Source organism: Bos indicus, chromosome X, assembly GCF_029378745.1.
Source record: "Bos indicus isolate NIAB-ARS_2022 breed Sahiwal x Tharparkar chromosome X, NIAB-ARS_B.indTharparkar_mat_pri_1.0, whole genome shotgun sequence".
Lineage (NCBI taxonomy): Eukaryota > Metazoa > Chordata > Mammalia > Artiodactyla > Bovidae > Bos > Bos indicus.
This window is the reverse complement of record NC_091789.1, coordinates 14,833,255-14,858,265: the sequence shown is the minus strand read 5'-3', so window position 1 is coordinate 14,858,265 and position 25,011 is coordinate 14,833,255. Positions and strand designations below refer to the sequence as shown.

At 37.8% G+C, this 25,011-nt stretch overlaps 1 protein-coding gene across 12 annotated transcripts in view; it reads left to right on the top strand.

The window, feature by feature from the left end:
• Positions 1-25,011, top strand: part of ENOX2 (ecto-NOX disulfide-thiol exchanger 2) — a 287,975-nt gene that overhangs the window by 77,798 nt on the left and 185,166 nt on the right. The window contains exon 1 of one of the 12 annotated variants that reach the window (XM_070783669.1): positions 17,332-24,687. The exons of the other annotated variants lie outside the window; for them this stretch is intronic. The gene's annotated coding sequence lies outside the window, so the exon portion shown is untranslated. Of the gene's footprint in view, positions 1-17,331; positions 24,688-25,011 lie in introns of those variants that run through there. 12 annotated transcript variants of the gene reach the window in all.

Genomic DNA, 25,011 nt, shown 5'->3' with positions numbered 1-25,011 from the left:
GACTATCCCCATGGAAAAGAAATGCAAAAAAAGCAAAATGGCTGTCTGGGGAGGCCTTGCAAATAGCTGTGAAAAAAAGAGAAGCGAAAAGCAAAGGAGAAAAGGAAAGATATAAGCATCTGAATGCAGAGTTCCAAAGAATAGCAAGAAGAGATAAGAAAGCCTTCCTCAGTGATCAATGCAAAGAAATAGAGGAAAACAACAGAATGGGAAAGACTAGAGATCTCTTCAAGAAAATTAGAGATACCAAGGGAGCATTTCATGCAAAGATGGGCTCGATAAAGGACAGACATGGTATGGACCTAACAGAAGCAGAAGATATTAAGCAGAGGTGGCAAGAATACACAGAAGGACTATACAAAAAAGATCTTCACGACCCAGATAATCACAATGGTGTGATCACTGACCTAGAGCCAGACATCCTGGAATGTGAAGTCAAGTGGGCCTTAGAAAGCATCACTATGAACAAAGCTAGTGGAGGTGATGGAATTCCAGTTGAGCTATTTCAAATCCTGAAAGATGATGCTATGAAAGTGCTGCACTCAATATGTCAGCAAATTTGGAAAACTCAGCCGTGGCCACAGGACTGGAAAAGGTCAGTTTTCATTCCAATCCCTAAGAAAGGCAATGCCAAAGAATGCTCAAACTACTGCACAATTGCACTCATCTCACATGCTAGTAAAGTAATGCTCAAAATTCTCCAAGCCAGGGTTCAGCAATATGTGAACCGTGAACTTCCAGATGTTCAAGCTGTTTTAAAAAGGCAGAGGAACCAGACATCAAATTGCCAACATCCACTGGATCATGGAAAAAGCAAGAGAGTTCCAGAAAAACATCTACTTCTGCTTTATTGACTATGCCAAAGCCTTTGACTGTGTGGATCACAATAAACTGTGGAAAATTCTGAAATAGATGGGAATACCAGACCACCTGACCTGCCTCTTGAGAAATCTGTATGCAGGTCAGGAAGCAACAGTTAGAACTGGACATGAAACAACAGACTGGTTCCAAATAGGAAAAAGAATACGTCAAGGTTGTATATTGTCACCCTGCTTATTTAACTTCTGTGCAGAGTACATCATGAGAAACACTGGGCTGGAAAAAGCACAAGCTGGAATCAAGATTTCAAGAACCTCATATATGCAGATGACACCACCCTTATGGCAGATAGTGAAGAGGAACTAAAAAGCCTCTTGATGAAAGTGAAAGTGGAGAGTGAAAAGTTGGCTTAAAGCTCAACATTCAGAAAACGAACATAATGGCATCCGGTCCCATCACTTCATGGGAAATAGATGGAGAAACAGTGGACACTGTGTCAGACTTTATTTTTTGGGGCTCCAAAATCACTGCAGATGGTGACTGTAGCCATGAAATTAAAAGATGCTTACTCCTTGGAAGGAAAGTTATGACCAACCTAGATAGCATATTGAAAAGCAGAGACATTACTTTGCCAACAAAGGTCTGTCTAGTCAAGGCTATGGTTTTCCCGTGGTCATGTATGGATGTGAGAGTTGGACTGTGAAGAAAGCTGAGCACCAAAGAATTGATGCTTTTGAACTGCGGTGTTGGAGAAGACTCTTGAGAGTCCCTTGGACTGCAAGGAGATCCAACCAGTCCATTCTGAAGGAGATCAGCCCTGGGATTTCTTTGGAAGGAATGATGCTAAAGCTGAAACTCCAGTACTTTGGCCACCTCATGCTAAGAGTTGACTCATTGGAAAAGACTCTGATGCTGGGAGGGATTGGGGTCAGGAGGAGAAGGGGACGACAGAGGATGAGATGGCTGGATGGCATCACTGACTCGATGGACATGAGTCTGAGTGAACTCCAGGAGTTGGTGATGGGCAGGGAGGCCTGGCGTGCTGCGATTCATGGGGTCGCAAAGAGTCGGACACGACTGAGCAACTGAACTGAACTGAACTGAGCATTGGTGCACAACAGAGAGCACTCAGCTGAGGCTTGTGATCATGGTTCCTTTAAATGAAAGCGAAGCCTATCAGCTCAGTTCTGGGGATGTTCTCTAGCCTTGTTCAATAGCTCAGGGGCAGGCCCAGAAAAGACAGTATGACTGAATTCTGCTTGTATTTTGCCATCTGAGTGTATTTGGGAGAGCATAATATGATATAATTGAATGAAAACTTGACTAGGGTTTAGACGACCTGCCCTGTAATCCAAGTTCAAGCTGCTTACAAACTGTGTGACCGGAGTCCAGTAGGTTAACCTTTCCTTGCCTCCCTTTTCTCATTGGTAAGATAAGAAGGTTGGACTGAATAATCTTTAGGGTTCATTCCAGCCCTAAAATTGTGTGATTTTTTTTCACTCTTGGGACAGTTCCTAATCTCAACCAATTTGTCATTAATGTAGTGTTGTGGTTAAGCATGTAGATTCTGGAGCCACTGCTTGGATTTGAACTCTAGCTTCACCACTTCCCAGTTGTGTGATCTTGAGTGAATGATTTCACCTTTCAGTTCCAGTTTCTTCATCTTGTAATGGGCATTAAAATACCACATACCTTACTTAGTAGGGTTATTGTAAGGATCAGATGAGTCAATGCATTTGAAGCTCCTAGAATGATGCCTATACCGTGCTCCTAATAAATGTTAGCCATTATTATTATCCCAACAAGTTCTACATCATCCCTTTGACCATAAAAGATATGAGAGCTTGGGATTTCTTCTGTTTGCAGGCATGCAGACCACCTGTCACCACATTTAAAGTACATCATTTTGCTACAGGGTGGCACTGTGGCATGTAGTGGGCATTTAATAAAAAGAATTATTATAATTATGGCACCCTGCCCTAATATTTACCTTCTTACATCAGCTCTTGAGGTTTAAGTAACTTTTGTCCTTATTATTTTCCTAGAGCACAGAAAAAGAAGTAGCCCCTTTAAGAGAGGAAGACTTAAAAGGAAAGCAAGTACATTAGAGATGGGGTGAAATTAGAAGGGCTAGAATAAAGAAGTGTACATTGATATTTGTTACAATAAGTGTTGTAAGCACATAGAATACATTTAACATTGAATTTTTCCTTTGGAGTTTGAATATTATCTGCCACTGAAAATGGGTTAATAGAGCCCAGGACCAGAGTGTGCCTCATTTCCTCTGCTCTCAGTCTAAGAAGGTCACCTTTGCCTTTCACTTCTGGACAAAGGTGCCTTCCATGGATCACCACTGATCAAACTCCATGGAAGTGGCCATTCCTATGAAGTCCTTGAGCCCTTTGATGGAAAGGCATCAGGTGAAGCTGAAAATGTAATCAAATTTCATTCATAGTTGACCCTCAGAACTGCTTTGGGAGCAATACCTACTTTGCTTCCTGGGTTTGAAAACACCCAACTGATTCTTACTGATTTTCTTAAGGGAAAGCAACATGGAGAGTAGTAGCTCATTTCAGTGGTTTTGTGTGATGGTAATTTAACTAGATCATATAAAACTTGAAAAGGAGTGAAATTAATATATTTTAACCTCAATGTGATTTTCCACATGGTATTAATTAAAAAGATTAATCAGACTCAACTTTTTTCTTATCAATTGTATTTCATAATAATTTGAGACTTAATTCTTTCTGAAATCTTGGACATTTTCATTAAATGTGTTTCATCTAATCAGTCTGTTGATTTCTTCTACTAAATGGAATGACTAATGTTAATGCAAAATTTTATCAACTTAAAACTCAAAGTGAACTTCTTTCCCAGTCCTAATATCTCTTTGTATGTGTGTGCTGGTTAAGTACGTAACTTGAATTCAGAAGTTAAATTACCTTTGCTAGAGCCTGCAAAGCAGATTAGTGAGCATGAATTATGGCCTTTCTATCTATCTCAGATGCTTGCTTGTATCTGTTTCTCCCACTCTAAGATGACTGTGATAATAACTGTAATTTTGCCAGTATACACTGCTCTAGTGGCTGGAGCATCAACTCGGATATTGGGATACCATTTGCAGTTGGGCAAGTTCACTTCACTTCTCAATCCATTTCCCCTTCAGAAAAATAACAGTGATAATATCTGTCCTTATGTATTTTTATTAGAGGTTGTAAGAATAAATGAAACCTGGATGGAAACAGTTTGAGCATAAATACATAAATCTAAAAATTATGATCTTTTAGATTTACATATGTGCGTTTTATTTAGATATTTAGGTGTTTGCACTTTAGAAAGTCCTTCCCTCTTCATAAACATATACATGATACACTCCATCACCATCACATTTAAAGAAACATACACACAAACCTTTACATTATTATCTAATGTGTGTGTGTGCATGCTCAGTCGCTTCAGTCATGTCTGACTCTTTGCAGCCCTATGGATGGTAACCCACCAGGCTCCTCTGTCCTTGAGATTCTCCAGGCAAGAATGCTGGAGTGGGTTGCCATGCCCTCCTCCAGGGGATCTTCCCATCCAGGAATCGTACCTGTATCTCTTACGTCTCCTGCACTGGGAGGCGGGTTCTTTACCACTAGCACAACTTGGGAAGCCCGTTATCTAATGTACTTTTTAAAAATGGTTACTTTGTACTGTGTTGAATTTGATCAACTCATTAACATACTTATATGTGGCTATGCATGCATCCATTCATTCATTAATATATTCAGCAGATATTTGTCAAGTTCCTACTGTGTGTCAGGTACTGTGCTTTGCTGGGGAAACTATACTCATCAACATAGGGCTGATTCTTGGCTCATGAGCTTAAGTCTAGGAAGGAAGGTGCCAGCTAAAGTTTAAAGTTATATGGATGATTGTTAAATGATGATTTAAAATTTGATCCAGGTGTGCACTTGACAATATATATTGTGAAAGTTTATGATGTGTAATTGCATATGCTTATCTCTTTGTGAGACTATATTTGAAATAAAAAGGGACCCTAAGCCCAGCTCTCTCTCGATTTGAACTGCATTTGAACTGCATTAGCTGATGGGTAACAAAACAGGGTTCAGAACTGACATAATGTACACCATATGGCTAACTTTAGTTTTCACAAGTATCAATAGTTGTAAAGGAAATGTACTTCTCCATTCTTTCAGAAAGTATTATATTATGAAAAGCTTCAAATATAGAGAAAAACTTGGTATATAGTTATACCCACCATACAGACTTACCAAATTTTTTCCATATTTGTTAACAATCCTTTAAGAATACAGATACAGATTGTTAACAGTCCTTTAAGAATACAGTTGAAGTTTACTTTGTACCTCTCTGTGTTCACATTTTCCTTCTTTCCTCCTCAGAGGAACTGTTATCCTGAAGTTGGTGTGAACATGTATGCATCTAGAAACACAGTTGGCATAGGCTTTGTGTTAACAATATTTATAATATTTATATCATACTGCATATATCATTAAGCAACTTGTTTTTCACTCAATATTTCTGGCTTATCTATATTGATATACATACATATTCAGTTTAGCAGCTATAGACTGTTTCATTTTATGAACAACTATTTCTCAACGTATTTATCCATTTCCTTTTCAATGGACTTTCTAGCTTTTTTCCCCTCATTTTTCACTATTACAAAAAGTACTCCAAAGCACATCACTGTATGTGTCTGTTGTGTCTATGTTTTTTCACCTTGAAGTGGCATTTCTGGGTTCCAGAGCAGGTGTATCTTCATATCTACTAGACATTGCCAAGTTGTTCTCCAAAGTTGTCATACCACTATCTTACAGCTCGGGCTGCTATAGCAAAGTATCACAGACTGGGTGGCTTATAAATAGTAGACATCTATTTCTCACAGTTGCAGAGACTGGAAGTCTGCTACCAGGGTGCCAGCATGGTCACGTTCTGGTAAGGGCCCTCTTCCAGGTTACAGTCAGCTTTTGTATCCTCACATGGCAGAAAAGAGAGCTAGAGAACTCTTTGGGGTCTCTTTATAAGGGCACTAATCCCATTCATGAGGGTTCCACCTTCATAACTTTATTATCTCCCAAAGGCTCCACCTCCTAATATCAACACATTGGGGGTAAGGACTTCAATACACGAATTTTGGAAAAACACAAACGTTCAACCTATAACAAGTATTTATACTTCCCCAAGTAGTATAAGAGGGTTCCTATTCCTCCACATTTTCCAGCATGCAGTATTGTCTGACTTAAAGCATTTTGCTGATCTTGTGCGTATGAAATGATGTCTCACTGTTTTATTGAGCATTCTGTCACTTACTAGTTGAGGTTTAATATCCTTCCGTGTGTTTATTGGCCACGTGGGTTCCCTCTTCTATGAATTGCCTATTCATATCATCTGCCCGTTATTCTATTTGGTTGTTAGTCTTTTTCTTACTAATTTGAAGAAGATTATCTATTCTGCATATGAATCCCTTGTGCTTTGTAAATATCATCTCTCAGTCTGAGGCTTGTCTTGGGACTTTGCTTATGCTGCCTCGTTGAACAGAACTTTTAAATTTTAATTTAATAAAATGTATCAAGGTCCCATTCTTTATAAAACTGTGTGTAAGACAGTATCATTCCCATGCAACCTGGAGTCCTTCTCACTAAATTAAAATGAAGTAATTTGAAGTAAGACACCAGATTATATTGATATGACTCCATACAAAATAAGCTTAAGAGGTTACCTAGGAAGCTCTGGCATTTCCATCAAAAATGTAACTTCAACAGACCATTAAAGGAACTAAGGTTATGCAAGATGAAAAAGTTCTAGAGACCTAGTGTATAAGAATTTGCATATTGTACAGTAAATAACAATACTGCAGTGTGTACTTGAACATTTGTTGAGGGTCAATCTCATGTTACATGGGTTTTTTTTTTTTTTTGGCCATAATTAAAAAGTAAATAATTCAGCACATGTCCTTTTGGCCTTAAAAAACAGTAATTTTCCAGGAAATCTAAGTGTTAGTTCCTTCATTTATCAATAACTGTATTCCTTGGACAAGTCATTTCACCTCTAAATTGAATTATGTGGTCTCTCCAGCCCATTCCAGCTCTAAAATTCTATGGGACATGGAAATAAGGAATGGTTTGCATGTGTTCTAATGATTTTGAATGTTTATTAAGAATTTTCCCAATTTCAGATGATGCAGATTTTCAAGAACTCCACTTGTATTTCTTGGAGGTCTTCTAGTATGTCTCTGTACTCCCTTTTGAACCTTTGTGGGGAGAAGGAGCTCATCAGTTGTGCTAAAACAACTCTTGTAGATGTTCTTGGAAGACCTAAGCTAAGAGAAGAAACAAGAATTAAGAAAGAAGATAAATTGTATTAGATCAGAAGGGAAGAAGGAGTGAAGATAGTGAGATGCATTTGGAGGGAAACCCTCAGTACTACTCTGTAACACCAGAGTCATCAGTGTCCTGTGTTCTGAAAGTCAGAAAAAATGTTTTTGCTTTAATAAAGAACAGAGGGTCTACATGTAGAGGTGAAGTGGTCAAACGTGGATCTTGATCAAATGAATCCATCAGCAGAATCTGACTTACAAAGCACTGCCCTTGGTATTTAAACATGACTCTTATCACAGCTACTGATCTATGTTGGCAAATGACTGCCTTTGGCACTCCAGTTCCATGTGAAAACTACCCACTGATTTGCAGTCAAAGCCACAACTAGATGACTTTTTCAAACTATGATTCTGCTTTTAATATTGTAGGCCCAAATCCTGGCTCAGAAATAACTATTCTATCCCTAAGACGTACTGCCACACTCCAGTACTGTCTCCGGAGTGTTTGAGGTGAGCATCCTTAAATCATTTCTCTACTTTTCATCGTTCGATTTATATTTCCTGATTATCTCTCTGTTTGCCTTTTTCCTGCCTCTTCATCTATCTTCCAGTAGCCCAGTTTCATTTGAAAATCTTAGTGTGGGTGCTATTCTTCTATAGGCCTTCTATGCAGGAGATCAGATGCCATTCAAGTCTCATAGCAAAATGAAAGGATAGGCATGGCTGCTCTGCTCCTCAGCACCCTTTACATGATATTCAAGCCTCACAGCCCACTAACTTCTCCTTGAATTTACTTTCACAGTCTCTGTGTCCTTGCTCCAGGAATCCCTTTTGCCTAAAATACTCTGCTCTATTTTTCCTCCCCCACATCTGCTTTATGTATTCTTTAAGAATCAGCTCAAATTTGACTTATTAAACAGGTCACTGAAGAATCAGTCACTGTGTTTTTGAGTGCTTTGTTTATACTCAGCACATGGCTTTATGGCTACTTGTTTACAACTGTTCTGCAGGTTCCCCAAACAAAGACACACCACACTACCTGCATTCTGTAACCTTGTGGGTGGAAACTTTATATTCATTTGTCATAAAGACATACCCCTTTCCTAATGGTAACTGTTATCTTCCTTGTAAATTGTTCTACCCACAATTTTAATATATAAAGAATGAGAAGAGGAAGATACATGCAAAGAGTGACTTATTTGTGGACAACCAAAACAAACTTCACATTAGCCCAGTCTAACTGCTATAGAGCTTAGATAATAAGAAGAGAACAAAAAACAGCATTCTAGGACATACGACTTGGCCTTGTTTAAAAGCCCATGAAAGAGCGAATTTTCATTGCCACCCCAGTGGAACCTTGTACTATGGAAGTGACACCAATCTTGGCAAATGTGGAACTAGCATCATTACTTTAGGCAGTGTACTGTAAACTTTCCTCATGACAGCGTTATAGATGCTATCTGAAGTGGGTATTCCAGCATCAACACTTGTTAAAATTGTGGTGACTGGTTCATTGTGTTTTCAACAGCTACACATAAATCAGCTCCTCCTCTGTAATGGAATAGATAGTGCAGCTCTCAACAAAGATGAAACAAATTGTAATTTTCTGATATCTTTAGATAGCTAAAGCAATATGTCTCTATTAATACACTTAAGAAAACTCATGAATATTATCACTTGCTCCTTTTGTCACCTTTATCACCATTTCTTGTTGGTCAGTTGGAACTTAATAGGAACTCACTTCCAAGCCAGAGGATTTTGAAGAAAATGTTGATATACCTTAGATAATTAAAAACAACTAAAAACCCAATGATCTTTGTATCACACACTAAGGTAATTAGGAGCCTATTATAAATGTACATTCTATGGTATGCTAAGAGAGATATGAAATTGCTAGTTTAGTCTCTAGTTCTACATTCCACAGCTCAGTAATGCAATAGAAACTGCACTTGGATAATACAAATTAAGGAGAGGTCCTTATGTTATAGGGTTATTCCCAGAAGGCTTTTTAAAGTCTTGTTAGGCTATTTTCTATCCAAACAAAATAATTTTTTGCCAAAGTTTGGGGTCTGCTTTCTTGTTACAATGAGTAACAGATATCTGAGAGCTTTGCAGGTGTTATAACTTTTGAAATTTCTTCCCTAAACTGCATATGCCCTTTTTTAAATCAAATGGTGGTGCTTTGTGTGTATTTTTGTTTGCTTATTTATTCCATCTTTATGGCTAAATATTGGAACCTGCTCTCCTACTAATTCAATAAACCAGAAGTATTTTCTAACCTGTTCACATAAACAACTCACTCACCCATCTTCTATCTCACTTATCTTCACATCTCAAGATTAGAAGGGGCTATGTAAAGAAGTCTTAGCTTTTGTGTGTGTCCTAGTTCTTAAAAAAAAGTGGAGAAGACAAAACACCAAGTGTTTCCTAGAAAATGAGTAGGTCGAAGCTTTTGCTAATAGACCTAATGTAATTTACTTCCTGTATTTGAATGAGGCATTTATCACTTTTATATACAGTGTTTTACTTATTGATTTTATTTTCTGTATCCACTACTAGAATGTGAGCTTCATGAAGGCTGGATTTTTATGTTTTCTTTCCTGTTGTATTTTCAGAGCCTAGTGTGTAATAATTGCTCAATAAATGTCTGTTAATTGAGTGAAAGGAAAGTTATCCAAGTCTCACTGAGGCCAGTGTTAACTCAGATCCTTTGGATAACTGCAAGTAAGGAAGAGTGAGTAAAAGGTAACTCATTTTTCTTGAGTGTTTTGACGTATATCAGATCTTCTGTTGACTACGCTTTACTTGACTATCTCAAAAGTTCTCTGAAGTAGACAATACCTTCATTTACAGATAAAGAAACTGACGTTCAGGGAGTCATTTTAATTACCTGACGTTTTAATTATCTTACCCAAAGTTACATTGTCAATAAGTGGCAAGGCAGGTTTATTATGCTAGATAGTTTGACTCAAGGGCCTTTGTTCTTCTGCCACACCACTCTGATCTTCTGGGATGGTCAGGGAAACATTCATCTGTAATACAATCTGTTGACACCTAAGCTGTACTCTAAGGGAACCATACATTCCCAAGTAGAGATAATACAATGATCACTTCCGTTAGGGAAGGGCTTTAGATGATAGAAAATCTCTTTAGATGGCACCTATACTGAGCGACTTCACTGTCACTGTCACTATAGAGAGAATACGGAGAAGGCAATGGCACCCCACTCCAGTACTCTTGCCTGGAAAATCCCGTGGATGGAGGGGCCTGGTAGGCTCCAGTCCATGGAGTCACTAAGAGTCAGACACGACTGAGCGACTTCCCTTTCACTTTTCACTTTCATGCATTGGAGAAGGAAATGGCAACCCACTCCAGTGTTCTTGCCTGGAGAATCCCAGGGACAGGGGAGCCTGGTGGGCTGCCATCTATGGGGTCACACAGAGTCGGACACGACTGAAGCGACTTAGCAGCAGCAGCAGCATAAAGAGAATATGAATCCCAAATGCTCCTATGAGGAGTTATGTCAGTAAGGAAACTGGAGTCTAGTCCTGGATTTCCCCTTAAAGAGCCATGAAGTATGCTTCCAGCTATCCTAGAGTTCTCAGCAAAATGGAAGATGGGAATGGTGTTAGATCAGGTGACTGCCAAAGTCCCTGCCAACTTTAAGACTTCTTTTCTCTGACTGTGAAAGAATGGAAGGTCTAACAAGTAAGAGGCATTGTTTACTTTCATATTGGGACCTCCAGTGCCTTTCCAAAATTTACTTTTCCCACTCAGTCCCTACCTCACAAAACAACAATGATAATCAGTTCATCATTTTTTAAAGATTCCACAAAGTTTTCACCAGCTCTATTCCAAACTGCACAGTAGCTGGACACAGATTATCTTATTCTTTCAGCTCACAAACCTTATGCTATCAAAATACATGGTTGCATTAATCTTCACAGTGGCTTTAAAAAATATTTATTTATTTATTGGCTGCACTGCTCTTTGTTACTGTCACAGTGGCTTTTTGCTTCCTACTTGAAAATAAAAGGCTTCATCAACTACTCTGGAATGTTACTATTGTACTATTTGCAAATGAGTAAATGTAGTTAGGGGAGGTAATGTGATATATTCATTCATTCAGTCAATTAACAAATATTAATTAATATTAATTAATACTCATATGTCAGGCACTGTGTTAGGTGCTAGAATACTTAATTTGCAGGCTTCAGACCAGTTTAACCCCTTATAAGCTTCATTGGGCAAATTAATCTCCTTATACCCCAGTTTTCTCATTTTTTAAAGTAATAATAATATCTGCTATACCTACTCCAGGGCTTCTTTAGAGGTTCAGTGGTGAAGAATCTGCCTGCCAATGCAGGAGACGGGGTTCAATCCCTGGTTAGAAAGTTCTCCTGGAGAAGTAAATGGCAACCCACTCCAGTATTCTTATCTAGGAAATCCCATGGACAGAGGAGACTGGTGGGCTATAGTCCATGGAGTTGCTAAGTGTCAGACATGACTAGGTGACTAAACAACAACATACCTACTCCAACCCCTAGAATCATAAAAGTTCAATATGGAATGATGTGAAATAAGGGAATGGCAACCCACTCCAGGACTCTTGCCTGGGAAAGCCCATGGATGGAGAAGCCTGGTAGGCTACAGTCCATGGGGTTGCAAAGAGTTGGACATGACTGAGCGACTTCACTTTCACTTTTCACTTTTTTCACCTTTGTAAACTGTAAAGCACTACTTACTGCTGGTAATTTTTCTCTTGGACTCCGGGTGTAGGATTTTAATTAATCAAGTTCTTTCAGTCCTTGAACCCTATTGGGATATTTCAGAATAAAAATCGTGAACAGGAGTTCTAGTTCAATGAGTTTTTCAGTCTCTTAGTGAGTCACTGGTAATTCTAGAAGCAGAACTCAAGCTCTACTAATGATAAAGTTACATTGTGGTACCCCTTGCTGATTTGGGAAAACTTAAAAAATTCTTATGATGCATTGTTAATGTTTTAACATTCTGTAGACCACTCATTGCTCTTCATTGCCACAGGAATTTATAGAAATATTTATGCAATTATATATTCCTTATTCATGTGTTGTTAATTACTTTTGTTTAGCTTGTACATGGTGTTAAATTTATTTGAATCTGTTAAGTGGAAGATATTTTTTTTGGTAAATCAGAGCTAGCAATTCCCTACTCATTCACACAATGGCAGTGTTAATGGTGGTGGTGTTCCACAACAGTAGGAAGGTTGGAATGAAGAAAAAAGTGTGATACTAGGCTGCTGGCATGACAGGTTATAGATTTTTCCTCTTCCCTGAGCAGAGGTTAAATGTGAGCCAAACCTTGTATACTAGAGCAAGAATATTGCTGATTCTATCTGCTGTACCCCATAGCACCCTTTATGTAAATGGTGATACACCCCAAGACTCCACCTTGCTCATTCTAATAAGAGGAATTGCACAAACAGATGCCAGTATGTCTGTGTGAACTCTACCAGTTAAGCATATCATTGCAGTTTAGGCATGGCAATTATGGATCGCTTGTTTCTGATAAAACTGCTTATTTATTTACAGTAAAGCTTTGAGAATAAATATTTCCAATTTTGTTTTCCTCTCTCCCCCTCCAACTACAAGCAGGAACAATAACTATCATCACAAAATAGAACTCTGCTTTGGGTTTTGACATTGGCATTGCTCCCTAAGTGAAGTAACTCCATTCAGTATGGCTACCTCAGTTCCATTTCTCTAAGGAAGTAAGAACAAGGAGTGGTAGAAAGAGAATGAGTTGTTATTAGGGAAAGATATCCAGAGAACTGTTATAAAATATGTCACCAGGCATGTACTGAGTGTTTATGGAGTACACAGTGTGGTATGATATACTACAGTGTGTGAGTGTGTGTGTGCACACCGGTGCAGGGGATAGGGGCATGGTGAGCAGATAAGATGCCATCTGCTTAGGAGAAAGAAACTGTGCTTATACAACATGACCTGGAAACCATTATAAAACAAAAGGAGTGCAAGTAGAGCATGGAATAGACATCCATGGTAGGAAAAAGGTGCTAATAGTGTTGGCATGATCAGAAGGAATATTTAGTTACTGATGCCATCTCAACCATCTTCCCTAGGAAGCTATCTTTTTATAACTTAAGAAATTCTGGACTATTTTCTCTTGCCCTTCCACCACATTCAGCTTAAATGTCTTCAAGACATGGTTACTATTTTCCCTTTATTGATGATATTATTTGTAGAAATCATGTTTTTGAGAATATGGAAAAGCAGTTTTGAAGTCCAAAGGTGCCTTGAAACCATCATTGTAATGGAACAGGCAGTTTTACTAGAAAGTGTGAGATATCTGGGAATTGAGATAATAATGGTTTATATAGCAGGGGAGATAGCAGGTTTGAGAACATGGAGCTGAAAAATGAATCTGGATCTGTGTAGAGTAGCTCTAACAGGAAGCCTGTCATAGATTGATATGAATTCCAAGATGAAATCAACTACTTAGTGGCAGGGCATGAGTAGTATTTTCATGCAGAGGCCCCACCACATTAAGGAATATGAAGTTAAAGAAGGGGAAAAAAAACTATAAAGCAGAGTCAAAGAGAAGCATTGTAGGTAAATGCAAAGAAACATATCCCCCACAGCTGAAGTTTGGTGTACACATTGAAAGGGAAATCTCATTCTTAATTCCTAAAAAGCAATTAGCCAATATATCAACATACAGAGGTTCCTGGAATGTTGATTTCTAATGAATCAACTCATCCTTGCTTACAGGCATGAGAAGTACTACTCCAGTTGCCAACCATCTTTTATAGTGTTCAAGACTCCTACCAAAGTTAGCATCACCTTTGGCTGCCAGAGAAAAGGAAAATAATAGAGGGAGTGTCAAGAGAGGCTGTTAACAAATTTTGACCATCATGCCCCACTCCTATTCCTCCAAACAAGGATTTAGAGATATACTGCAATTCTGTGGTTAAGGTGCTAAAGAAAAGTATCGTCTGATAAGTTTAAGTAAGAAATAATGGAGGTTTAAGTCAAATCTTGATTATTCAGGAGCTCATTATCTGGTTTGTGGGTTATCCGTACCCTTGCTCATCTTTATTTTCCATTCTGCTCTTTAGTTCTGGTTTTGACTAGAGGGTGAGCAGGGAAGAAAATTGGAAAAATTTTTTAAAAATTGGAAAATTGGAAAAATTGTACTTTCATCAGACAATTTTGCTAGCTGTTAATACTCTGGTAAAGATTCTGATGGGGAAGGAGACAGAAACCATGGGCCAAAATGAGACATTTGATGTCTATATGAATTTCATTTTTCTTCACAACCTCTTGCCCCTGCAAAAAGGTGAACTAATTGTATAGCTTTGGTGGAGGGGAGGGCAAAATAAGGGAAGAAATCAACACTTAAAGTTCAGAAAGTTCTGTTTTTCAGACCCCTTTATCGCTGTATTAGGCTAGAAAAATATACTATACCAAGCAAAATGTCTGTTGGTCCCTGGGAAGGGGTAGGTTAAACAATTTAATGTGACATTTACAATAATATGTCGTGGCTTTTTTTTTTGGTGGTGATAGTAGTCAGCATTTTTCATTGTTCCAAATCACCTCTACAAGTTTGGTATTCATTAACACTAACATAGCTGTTTGACCTCCCAGCTCCTATCTGTAATCCCCTTTCCTAGGATGTCTGGTCTGTGTTCCATTTAATTCATTTCCTTGACCCCAGACTAATAATTTGGGGTTGGTAATAAAGCCACATGTGTCATTTTCTGGCTTATTTATGAATTAGAAATTTAATCATGTTATTGTAATACATATTTTTGAAATGCAAAGGGTTTTCATCATGGGTAAATTGGCTATCCATTGTGGTGGTCCAGAAAGCCTTTAAAGTGACATTTATTAAATGTGTGTGTGTAATATAGCTTGTGGTTTACTTACAGTGAGGGAGAAAGAAGTCAGAGACTTAGAAAAAAACAGTTATGAAGTCTTATGTAATCGTGAAAAAAAGAAAAGGATTAGGAAGATGAAAAAATGTAATTTTGCTTGATCAGTTCAGTTCAGTTCAGTCGCTCAGTTGTGTCTGACACTTTGCAACTCCAAGGACTGCAGCATGCCAGGCTTCCCTGTCCATCACCAACTCCCAGAGCTTGCTCAAACTCATGTTCATCAAATCGGTGATGCCATCCAACCATCTCATCCTCTGTCATCCCCTTCTCCTCCTGACTTTATTTTTTTTTCTTTTCTTTTCTTTTCTTTTATTTTTTAACTTTACAATATTGTATTGGTTTTGCCATATATCAACATGAATCCACCACAGGTATACACATGTTCCCCATCCTGACTTTAATCTTTCCCAGCATCAGGGTCTTTTCTAATGAGTCAGTTCTTCGCATCAGGTGGCCAAAGTATTGGAGTTTCCGCTTCAGCATCAGTCCTTCCAATGAATATTCAGGACTGATTTCCTTTAGGATTGACTGGTTGGATCTCCTTGCAGTCCAAGGGACTCTCAGTTGAGAGTCCAACACCACAGTTCAAAAGCATCGATTCTTTGGTGCTCAACTTTCTTTATAGTCCAACTCTCACATCCATACCTGACTACTGGAAAAAACCATAGCTTTGACTAGATGGACCATTATTGGCAAAGTAATGTCTCTGCTTTTTAATATGCTGTCTAGGTTGGTCATAGCTTTTCAAGGAGCAAGTGTCTTTTAATTTCATGGCTGCAGTCACCATCTGCAGTGATTTTGGAGCCCAAGAACATAAAGTCTCTCACTCTTTCCATTGTTTTCCCATCTATTTGCCATGAAGTGATGGGACCAGATGCCATGATCTTCATTTTCTGAATGTTGAGCTTTAAGCCAGCTTTTTCACTCTCCTCTTTCACTTTCATCAAGAGGCTCATTAGATCTTTGCTTTCTGACATAACGGTGGTATCATCTGCATTTCTGAGGTTATTGATATTTCTCCCAGAAATCTTGATTCCAGCTTGTGCTTCATCCTGCCTGGCATTTCGCATGATGTACTCTGCATATAAGTTAAATAAGCAGAGTGACAATATACAGCCTTGACGTACTCATTTCCCGATTTGGAACCAGTCTGTTGTTCCATGTCCAATTCCAACTGTTGCTTCTTGACCTGCATACAGATTTCTCAGGAGGCAGGTACGGTGGTCTGGTATTCCCATCTCTTGAAGAATTTTCCAGTTCGTTGTGATCCACACAGTCAAAGGCTTTGGTGTAGTCAATAAAGCAGAAATAGATATTTTTCTGGAGCTCTCTTGCTTTCTCGATGTTCCAGCAGATGTTGGCAATTTGATCTCTGGTTCCTCTACCTTTTCTAAATCCAGCTTGAACATCTGCAAGTTCACAGTTCACGTACTATTGAAGCCTCATGTGGAGAATTTTGACATTACTTTGCCAGCATGTGAGATGACTGCAACTGTGTGGTAGTTTGAACATTCTTTGGCATTGCCTTTCTTTTTTTTTTTTTAATTAATTAATTTTATTTTATTTTTTAATATAAATTTATTTATTTTAATTGTTGCACTGCCTTTGTTTGGGATTGGAATGACAACTGACCTTTTCCAGTCCTGTGGCCACTGCTGACTTTTCTGAATTGGTTGGTGTATTGAGTGCAGCACTTTCACAGCATCATCTTTTAGGATTTGAAATAGCTCAACTGGGATTCCATCACCTCCACCAGCTTTGTTTGTAGTGTTGCTTCCTAAGGCCCACCTGACTTCTCATTTCAGGATGTCTGGCTCTAGCTGAGTGATCACACCATCGTGATTATCTGGGTCATGAAGGTCTTTTTTTGTATAGTTCTTCTGTGTATTCTTGCCACCTCTTCTTAATATCTTCTGCTTCTGTTAGGTCCGTACCATTTCTATCCTTTATTGTGCCCATCTTTGCATGAAATATTCCCTTGGTATCTCTGATTTTCTTGAAGAGATCTCTAGTCTTTCCCATTCTGTTGTTTTCCTCTATTTCTTTGCATTGATCACTGAGGAAGGCTTTCTTATCTCTCCTTGCTATTCTTTGGAGAAAATATATATTGTTATATATATATGTGTGTGTGTGTGTGTGTGTGTGTATATATATATATATATATATATATATTGCTTAATAAAATATTTTAAAAACAATGTGTTGGGGAAATCTATTTTGAAGAATTAAATAACAAATGATAATAGAAGTAGGAAGACCTTCATTTTTTTAAAAAAATATAAACTCTTGACCTTTAAAATATTATATATGGTCCAACAGAAAATGTTTTATGTCAAATATATGTGAAGCCAATATTCATATATTTTAGAGGAAGCCTAGAAAACACAGATATGCCTTGTGAGTGGTATCAGCTACTCACAATCTTCATTTCTGTGAGCAAAAGATGTATCATGGCATGACTTACTCCATCCTTGCAGAACTAAAAAGATTTCTAATACAGAGAAAATATGTGTACCATTGTTTTTGTTTATTTAAACTCTACCTTTTTGGGCTTAATTACTGTTCAGTTTGGAAGCATTGCAATTAAGGCTCAGTCTGCTTGAAGGAAGTTTCCTGTTCAGAATTGCCTGTTTACCATGCTGGTTTCCCTCACTTCTTATTCCTAGGAAATCATTTCTAAATAATTAAGAAGGCAATGGTACAAACTGAGATAATTGGTTGGTTTTTCATGACTCCTAGAAATTCTTAAAATTACAACTCTCCTGATGACAAGGAGCACAAACAGCCTGATCCCTGGAGTGGTAGTTGGGAGACCCAACTCTGCCACTGGCTTGCTGTGAAACTTGAAATAAATCACCTAGCCTCTCTTAGGTTTAGATTTTCAAACGTTAACTGTATAATCAATCATGCCTTCTCCGGTCACCTCACAAGGTAACTTTGAGGTGGGTATGACGGAGAGTTGAAAAGGTAATAGCAGTCTCTGAATGTGAGTTCTTATGTTAATATAAGAAAATCAAGTATCTGTTTAGTGACAGCAGTCATGTTCCTGATTTGGCAGCTTTTTCAAATGTATCTACATTATTGTGTATAAGCATCTACTTCTCACGGAGTCAGATGAGACAGTACATTTGCTGATGCAGTTCACCACTGTGCTGAAGGGCAGAAGTAACCATTTAAAAAAGTGTAGCTTGCTAGAAGATATCTTGGAAGCAGCAACAGATATATTGCTGTTTTGAGCTGAATCACTTTGTTGACCACAAGGCAGAGAGGCAGCAAGCTCGGATGGGAGACCTGGAGTCATTATCCAAAGATCAGACTTGATAAGCAGACTCTGCTATTTCTTCCCCTAACTCCCATATGTCTGGAGGGGCATGTGGGTGGCCAGGGAGTCAGAAATCTCACTGTCAAAAGAGTGTTTAAGTGATTTTCTGCAAATAGAACTGGCTATATTCTGTGCAGAATGACAGAATTCCTGTCTTCAGGGAGTTCTTAGTCTGAGGAAGTAAGGCAGCATTCGGAGCTTCAAGTAGGGTCCATGCCAGTCCTGTTGCTTGGCTCCAAGTAGGCATTCCGTAAATGTCATCTGGATGATTGGATAAATGAATGGGTGGACAGACGAGAAATGAATGAACAATGGACTTTGAAAGGTAATTCCTTGGAGTTACTGTTTGAAAAAGCAAAGGTGACAACTTGAAAACCTTTAGCAATTTAACTTCGAGCCAAGCATCTACTTTCACCAGAAATTTAAACATTTGAAATCTAGACCAAGGGTGGGGAATACATTCATTATTTTTACTAATCTGTATGTAAAATGAAAGCAAAACTTAAAATTAAGAATTCCAGCTCTTACACATGAAGTTACACTTCAGTGAATTACTATATTATGAAGTTCAGTTATGTTGTATCATTTATCATAATTATTTTTAGTCAATTTGATTTATTTACTGCCAAAACATCTTGGAGGTAACTTTAACAATTTTTCTTTCATCAGTGGTGAACCATGCAACAGTAAAAACATTAACCCCAACAGAGATCCTACAGTTAAGGCAACACAGTACAGGGGAATGATCTGTAGCCAGAAGGTCTGGGTTCCCACTCCTCCATACAGTCATGTTATAACTTTGGGTAAATCACTGAAACTTCCCTGAGCTACAGTTTTCTCCTCTTCCATCATAAGGATGTTGTATAAGCACTTGATAAGCTGTAAAATTCTATAATGTCAATTGTTAGAGAAAAGTGTTAGAAATAATGTCCTAAGTGCTCCAAGATTTTGGTTTCTGGCATTGTGGTATACAGGGTGGAGTGCAGTTCCCAAATGTCAGCCACCACCTTGAGAACATTCAACTTAATGGTCATTACATGAAAGACTCCCTAAAGTTACCATTAAATAAAATGTATTTAACATGGCAGTTGAACAGATTATAAGGTACAAATTTTGACCCCATTTAGATGGTACTACTCTTTTGAAGACTTCTCTTACGTTTGCCAATCCACATGGCATGTACCATGCACTGCTCTGATTTGCAATGACCAAAATGGAGTTGTTTCACTGACAGGCCCTCACGACATTTGACAAGCACCAAAGTTGTTAGAAGCTTTTCTTCAATATAATTGTCACTCCCACTAAACTGCAAAATGACCATTTCAATTTGGAGGATTATTATCCCTACTAAACATAAATCAATTCACTATCCTCTAAAATGTAACTGTGTTTAAGAGCAATAGGCAAGCCACAGGCATTCTCTGTGTGTTGGATGAGGTTATGTGTTACCAAATGCTCAAATCAGGTTGTTACTGAAGTACAATTCTATATCCAAGAGGGAAGATAACTATTAAGAATGAGCTCTAAAAAAAGACATTTTATAGATGTATTAAAATAGGAAACATAAGCTGATTAGGCAAAGTTCCAAAGATTCATTAGTTTATTAAAGTAGATTGAAATGAATGTTTGAGAGATTTAAATAAATTAACCTTTAATGAGTACCCAGGGGCCAAGGAAAGAGAATGACAGAGGATTAGAGTATTTTGCCTGATTGTTGCATAATGCACACTGATTCATTTTTTTCTCAATGCTCATTGCTGTATAACAATACTAACAAATAAAAAAGATTAAATTTAAAATATCTCTAGATTGTAATTGTTGCCTGCTCTTATGTATATACAAATACCATACTTTGGATTTAATAGCAGTCCTATAACTTTGGCAGAGGGATACAAGTAGTTTTGTCAGCACATCGTTACATTTTGAAATGTCTCATATGTGAGCAAAGTCAATTAGAGTAATTTATTCCTAACATGTTAGACATGCTTTATTTCAGCATTAAACTTGTATTCTGAGTTTCACAATACTTGTGCTCTAAATGACATTATTTGATAGCCAGTTACTTGGAAAATGTATTGATATTTAAACATCTTATTAAAAAAAAAACTTGTCTATACTTACAAGTTCTTGTCTATAATTAGCAAAATTCTTAAGGAGACTTTTTTTTTTTTGGAGCAGTGATCGAAATGCTTGTTTTTTTTCAGGGTACCTTAACTGTACTGCTATTAAATCATTTACTTACATGCAAAATAAGTTGTGAGTAGGTGGTACCGGGAAGGCATTCATCGAGGTCTCCATCCTCTCTTGTTTTCTACCCCATTACTCAGTTTTATATCAGGTGTCTATTAATGTTTTCCATATACACGTCTGTTATTGTTGTTGTATCTTAAATGCAGAGCTCAGAGATCATATGGTACAACACTCATCTTTCACATGAGAAAACTTTGACCAGGAATGACTTGCCCAAGGTTCTCCAACTAAGTTAATGGAAAAGCAGAGACCAGAGCATTTGTCTTTGTTCCCTGTTCTTCCACTATACTTAACTGCTTCCTTTGCATTTTTTACAGTTTACCAGACCCTTCCTAACATTCACTGAGGAATCACTGAGGTGACATTGATATAAGCAAACCACACTGCAGCCTGATTTTATTAAATATAGTTGTAGTTTAGACACAGTGCTTCCCAACATCCTTGATGGCATTGTACATGTAGTGGAGTAAATGAATGATCTACTTGAGGGCATGGATGACTGGCCTGGGGTCCCAAGGGTTGTGAGATTGGGGAACAACCCCCAAAGCAGTGTGGAATCTTTTTCTGGAAATAAAAAAACAGACACAATATTTATGAAGCATTTTAGTTGCTATCTCCTATACCAAGGAAAAGAACATAATCCTGTGATAATATTTTACCTGAATTTTTTCCAAGACTTCAGGTTTTGGTACAAGTTTCTTTTGGTTGCTAGAAACCCTTCTAATCTTATTTTTCCATCTTTTCCATAGAAGCATCATAAACCAGACAAGTTTATGTCTAACCTATTTATACTACACAACCAATACAGTGTCCTTCATATTGTAGGTAATGAATAAATGAACTTATTCTCTGTTATTTGGTTTTAACTTTAAAAAAAACACAACACTTTGGGTAGTGTATACTCATTTGCTTCCTTTAGAGCAGTTGTTTTCAGTCCAGGCTGCACCCATTAGAATCACCTGGTGTCCCTACCCTAAACAATTAAATGAGAACTCTGGGGGTCGGGCACAGGCATTGGTAAGTTTAAAAAGTTCCCCAGGTAATTTTAATATGTGTCCAGCAATGAGACATTGTCTTAAAGTCTCACTCTCTTCTGGAGATACTCCTAACAAGTCTGTAAGGTTTGTGACTGAGTTGAGACAGGAAGTAACTGGTGAAAAACAAGAGAATACAGGAACTGCTTTTGGCACCATTCACTTTATAGAAAACCAGATGTGGGTCACATGTATATCAAAAAAGACAGTTGCCTTTTAGAAGCCCAAAGGGAGGATCCTTAAATAGAACTGGTTTACTGCACTATGGCTTTATGCTCACGCTTTGCATCTGCCCAGGAATCTAGGCTCCTTGGTCAAGTATTTGGGGCCTTAGGTCATTGCTAGTCCATTTTTTCTTTCCACCGTCAACTTAGAAACGTGCCAAATTTCCAGGAAATTCTGACCTTGTTAATTTACCAAGGCTATAAATGTACCAATCCAAATCTGTCTCCAGATGATGTATTTCCCCAAGCCTTGAACAGGAGGGGCTCCAAAAATAACAAAACGACAACAATGGAAGATGGAGATGGATTCGGTTAGGGAGGGAGTGAAAGTTGGAATGACCTTTGACTTTTGAGACCAGTCCGAGATTCCAATAACATCAGTTGGAATAAGAGGCTTCTTAAGTCTTTTCCAGTCCTGGATTCTTTTTAACCAAGTTACAGTGCTTTCACGCTCTGACTTCACCCCGTATAACAGCTTCTTCTATTGTTTAATCTGAATAATTGCATTGTATGTGTGTTGCCTCTGTGGTGCCTAGAACCATTAGGTATTAAGAATCTGCTCAATGTTTAAGGCCTATCTTCCACAACAGACCATGACTTAACAGTGCTATTTTGTTGCAGAGAAACTCTTAAGTTGAAAATGTTCACGGAACTGAATTTGGCTCTGGCATTCTCTTCAGTCCATCACTTCACAATCTCCTAGAAGCCCTGATTTGCTCTGTCAATTGTTTGTCTCAAAGCATCTTCCTGAAATGAATTTACTTTAAAGTTAAAGATGATTAGAGTGCTTCTTCTCCAGAAGACAATTACAATACTATATTCTTTGGCAGGGAGAAAAACAATGTAGCATTAATTTTTTCAAGCTTATTTGAGTATTGTTAAAAGGAGAATTGTCAGCTTAATCCAACATATGATAATAACCAAAAGACAACTGCTATTAAAATCAAGGTTTTCTAATAAGACCATTTTGAAGAGTTGTTGGGGAGAGGAGAATAAGGAGAAGTATACAGGGGAAGGGGAAGGAATCTATTAAGTATTTCTGACCTTCAAAGACACTTTCATCAGTAAATGCTGCAGACAAAATAAACCAAGTCTGAGACCTATTAATAAAATGTTATTCTCCCTCCATAGCCCAATACTATGTTATCCTGCCTCTTAGACTATTGTGCTTTTTTATTTTTTTTCCGGGATGAATTGATACCTTTTGACAGGCTTTGCTAAGAATACATAGTAAAGGTCAAGTGTAAGCCTTTTGATGGTGTTTTCTGGAAGCCTTTATGCCATGGCAAATAGAGATTGGAAGCAGTTTTCTTTTTCACTGTAGCTTTGTGGGTATGCTTCCAGTGGATTGTGCGTTTTCTCATGCTGAACTCCCAAACCTTGCAGGATTTTTAGGACTGAAACTTAAGAACTTTAAAATGGATCATCCTTGGACTCCTCTCTTCCCCTCAACTTCCAGATTCAAACACCAAATCCAGATAATTTCATTTCATGAATATCTCTGATATCCATTTCTTTCTATTCATTGCTACTATCTGAGGTTATACTACTGTCTTCTCTCCACTGTATCACTTTGGTATTGTAATTGGTCTCTTTGTCTTGAGTGCCTTCTCACCTCCAGTGTGTCCTTCATTCTGCCATAAGCATGAACTTTCTAAAGGCAAGTATCAGATATTGACAACCTCTCACCCAGAACACCTACAAACCTATAAACATCAAGAATGGAACCTGAGATCTTAAAATAAATGATCTGATATTTTTTTTTAAAGGCTCTGTCTACTCCTGTGGAGAGAGCTTTTGGGGATTAGGAAACATTTCACTGAAGAAGTCACACTTGAGCAGGGTTTTGAACATCACCACCACCAAAGACTTAAATAGACATTTCTCCAAAGAAGGTATACAAATGGCCAACAAGTATATGAAAAGGTGCTCAGCATCACTAATCATTAGGGTAATGCAAGTGAAAACTATGAGATATTATTTTATACCTATGAGGATGGATATTATAAAAAACAAAGAGGAGTGTTAGCAAGGATGTAGAATGATCGGAACCCTTGTACTCTGTTGCAGCTGCTATGGAAAATGTATGGTGCTTCCTCAAAAAATTAGAAATAGAACTACCATATGATCCAGCAATCCCACTCCTGAGTATTTATCTGAATAAATTGAAATCAGTATGTTGAAAAGATATTAGCACTCCAACACTGTGAAGCATTATTTGCAATAGCCAAGATATGGAAACAACCTAAACATCCAACAAATGAATGAAGAAAGAAAGCATGGTATATACATATAATAGAATATTATTATTCAACTTAAAAAAAGAAGAAAATCCTGCAGTATGCAAGAATATGGATAAAGCTTGAAGATGTTATGCTAAATGAAATAAAGTAGCCACAGAAGGTCACATATTGCATGATTCCTCCTGTATGAGGTATCTAAAATAGTCAAACTCATAGAACCAGAGACTATAATGATAGCTGCCATAGCTGAGTGGCGGCGGAAATGGAAAATTACTAATCAACAGTCAAAAAGTTTGAACTATGGAAGATGAATAAATTCTAGAGATCGTGCCTATAATTAACAATACCGTATTGTACACTTAAAATTTTGTTAAGAAGGTAGAGCTCGTGTTAAGTGTTACTACCACAATAAAATAAAGTGTTTTTTTTTTTAAAGCAGTACTGAGGCAGAAACAGGAATAGCATGTTTGAGGAATCTGAGAAGTTTTGTATGAATGAATTAAAGCATACTTGGGGGTAAGTGGCAAGAGATGAAGCTGATGCAGTAATTTGGCCCAAATTTTCTGTGTATTTATTTGCCCTCCTTTCTGGTTGCAATTTTCTTTTTTTTCGAGGAACAAAACTGTGTCTTATCAAGTCCTGAAACCCTAGGGCCTAGGATACTGCTAAGCACACAAAATTCTTTGAATGCATTGGATGAATAAGGAGAGAAGCTGTCTGTCAACATTGTTAGATTGATTCATTCATTCCAACATGTATTGAATACATCTGTTAGACTGTAGACTGGAGCAAAATTAAGATCTTATTCTTTTACACAACAACACTAAGACTTTGTTTCAA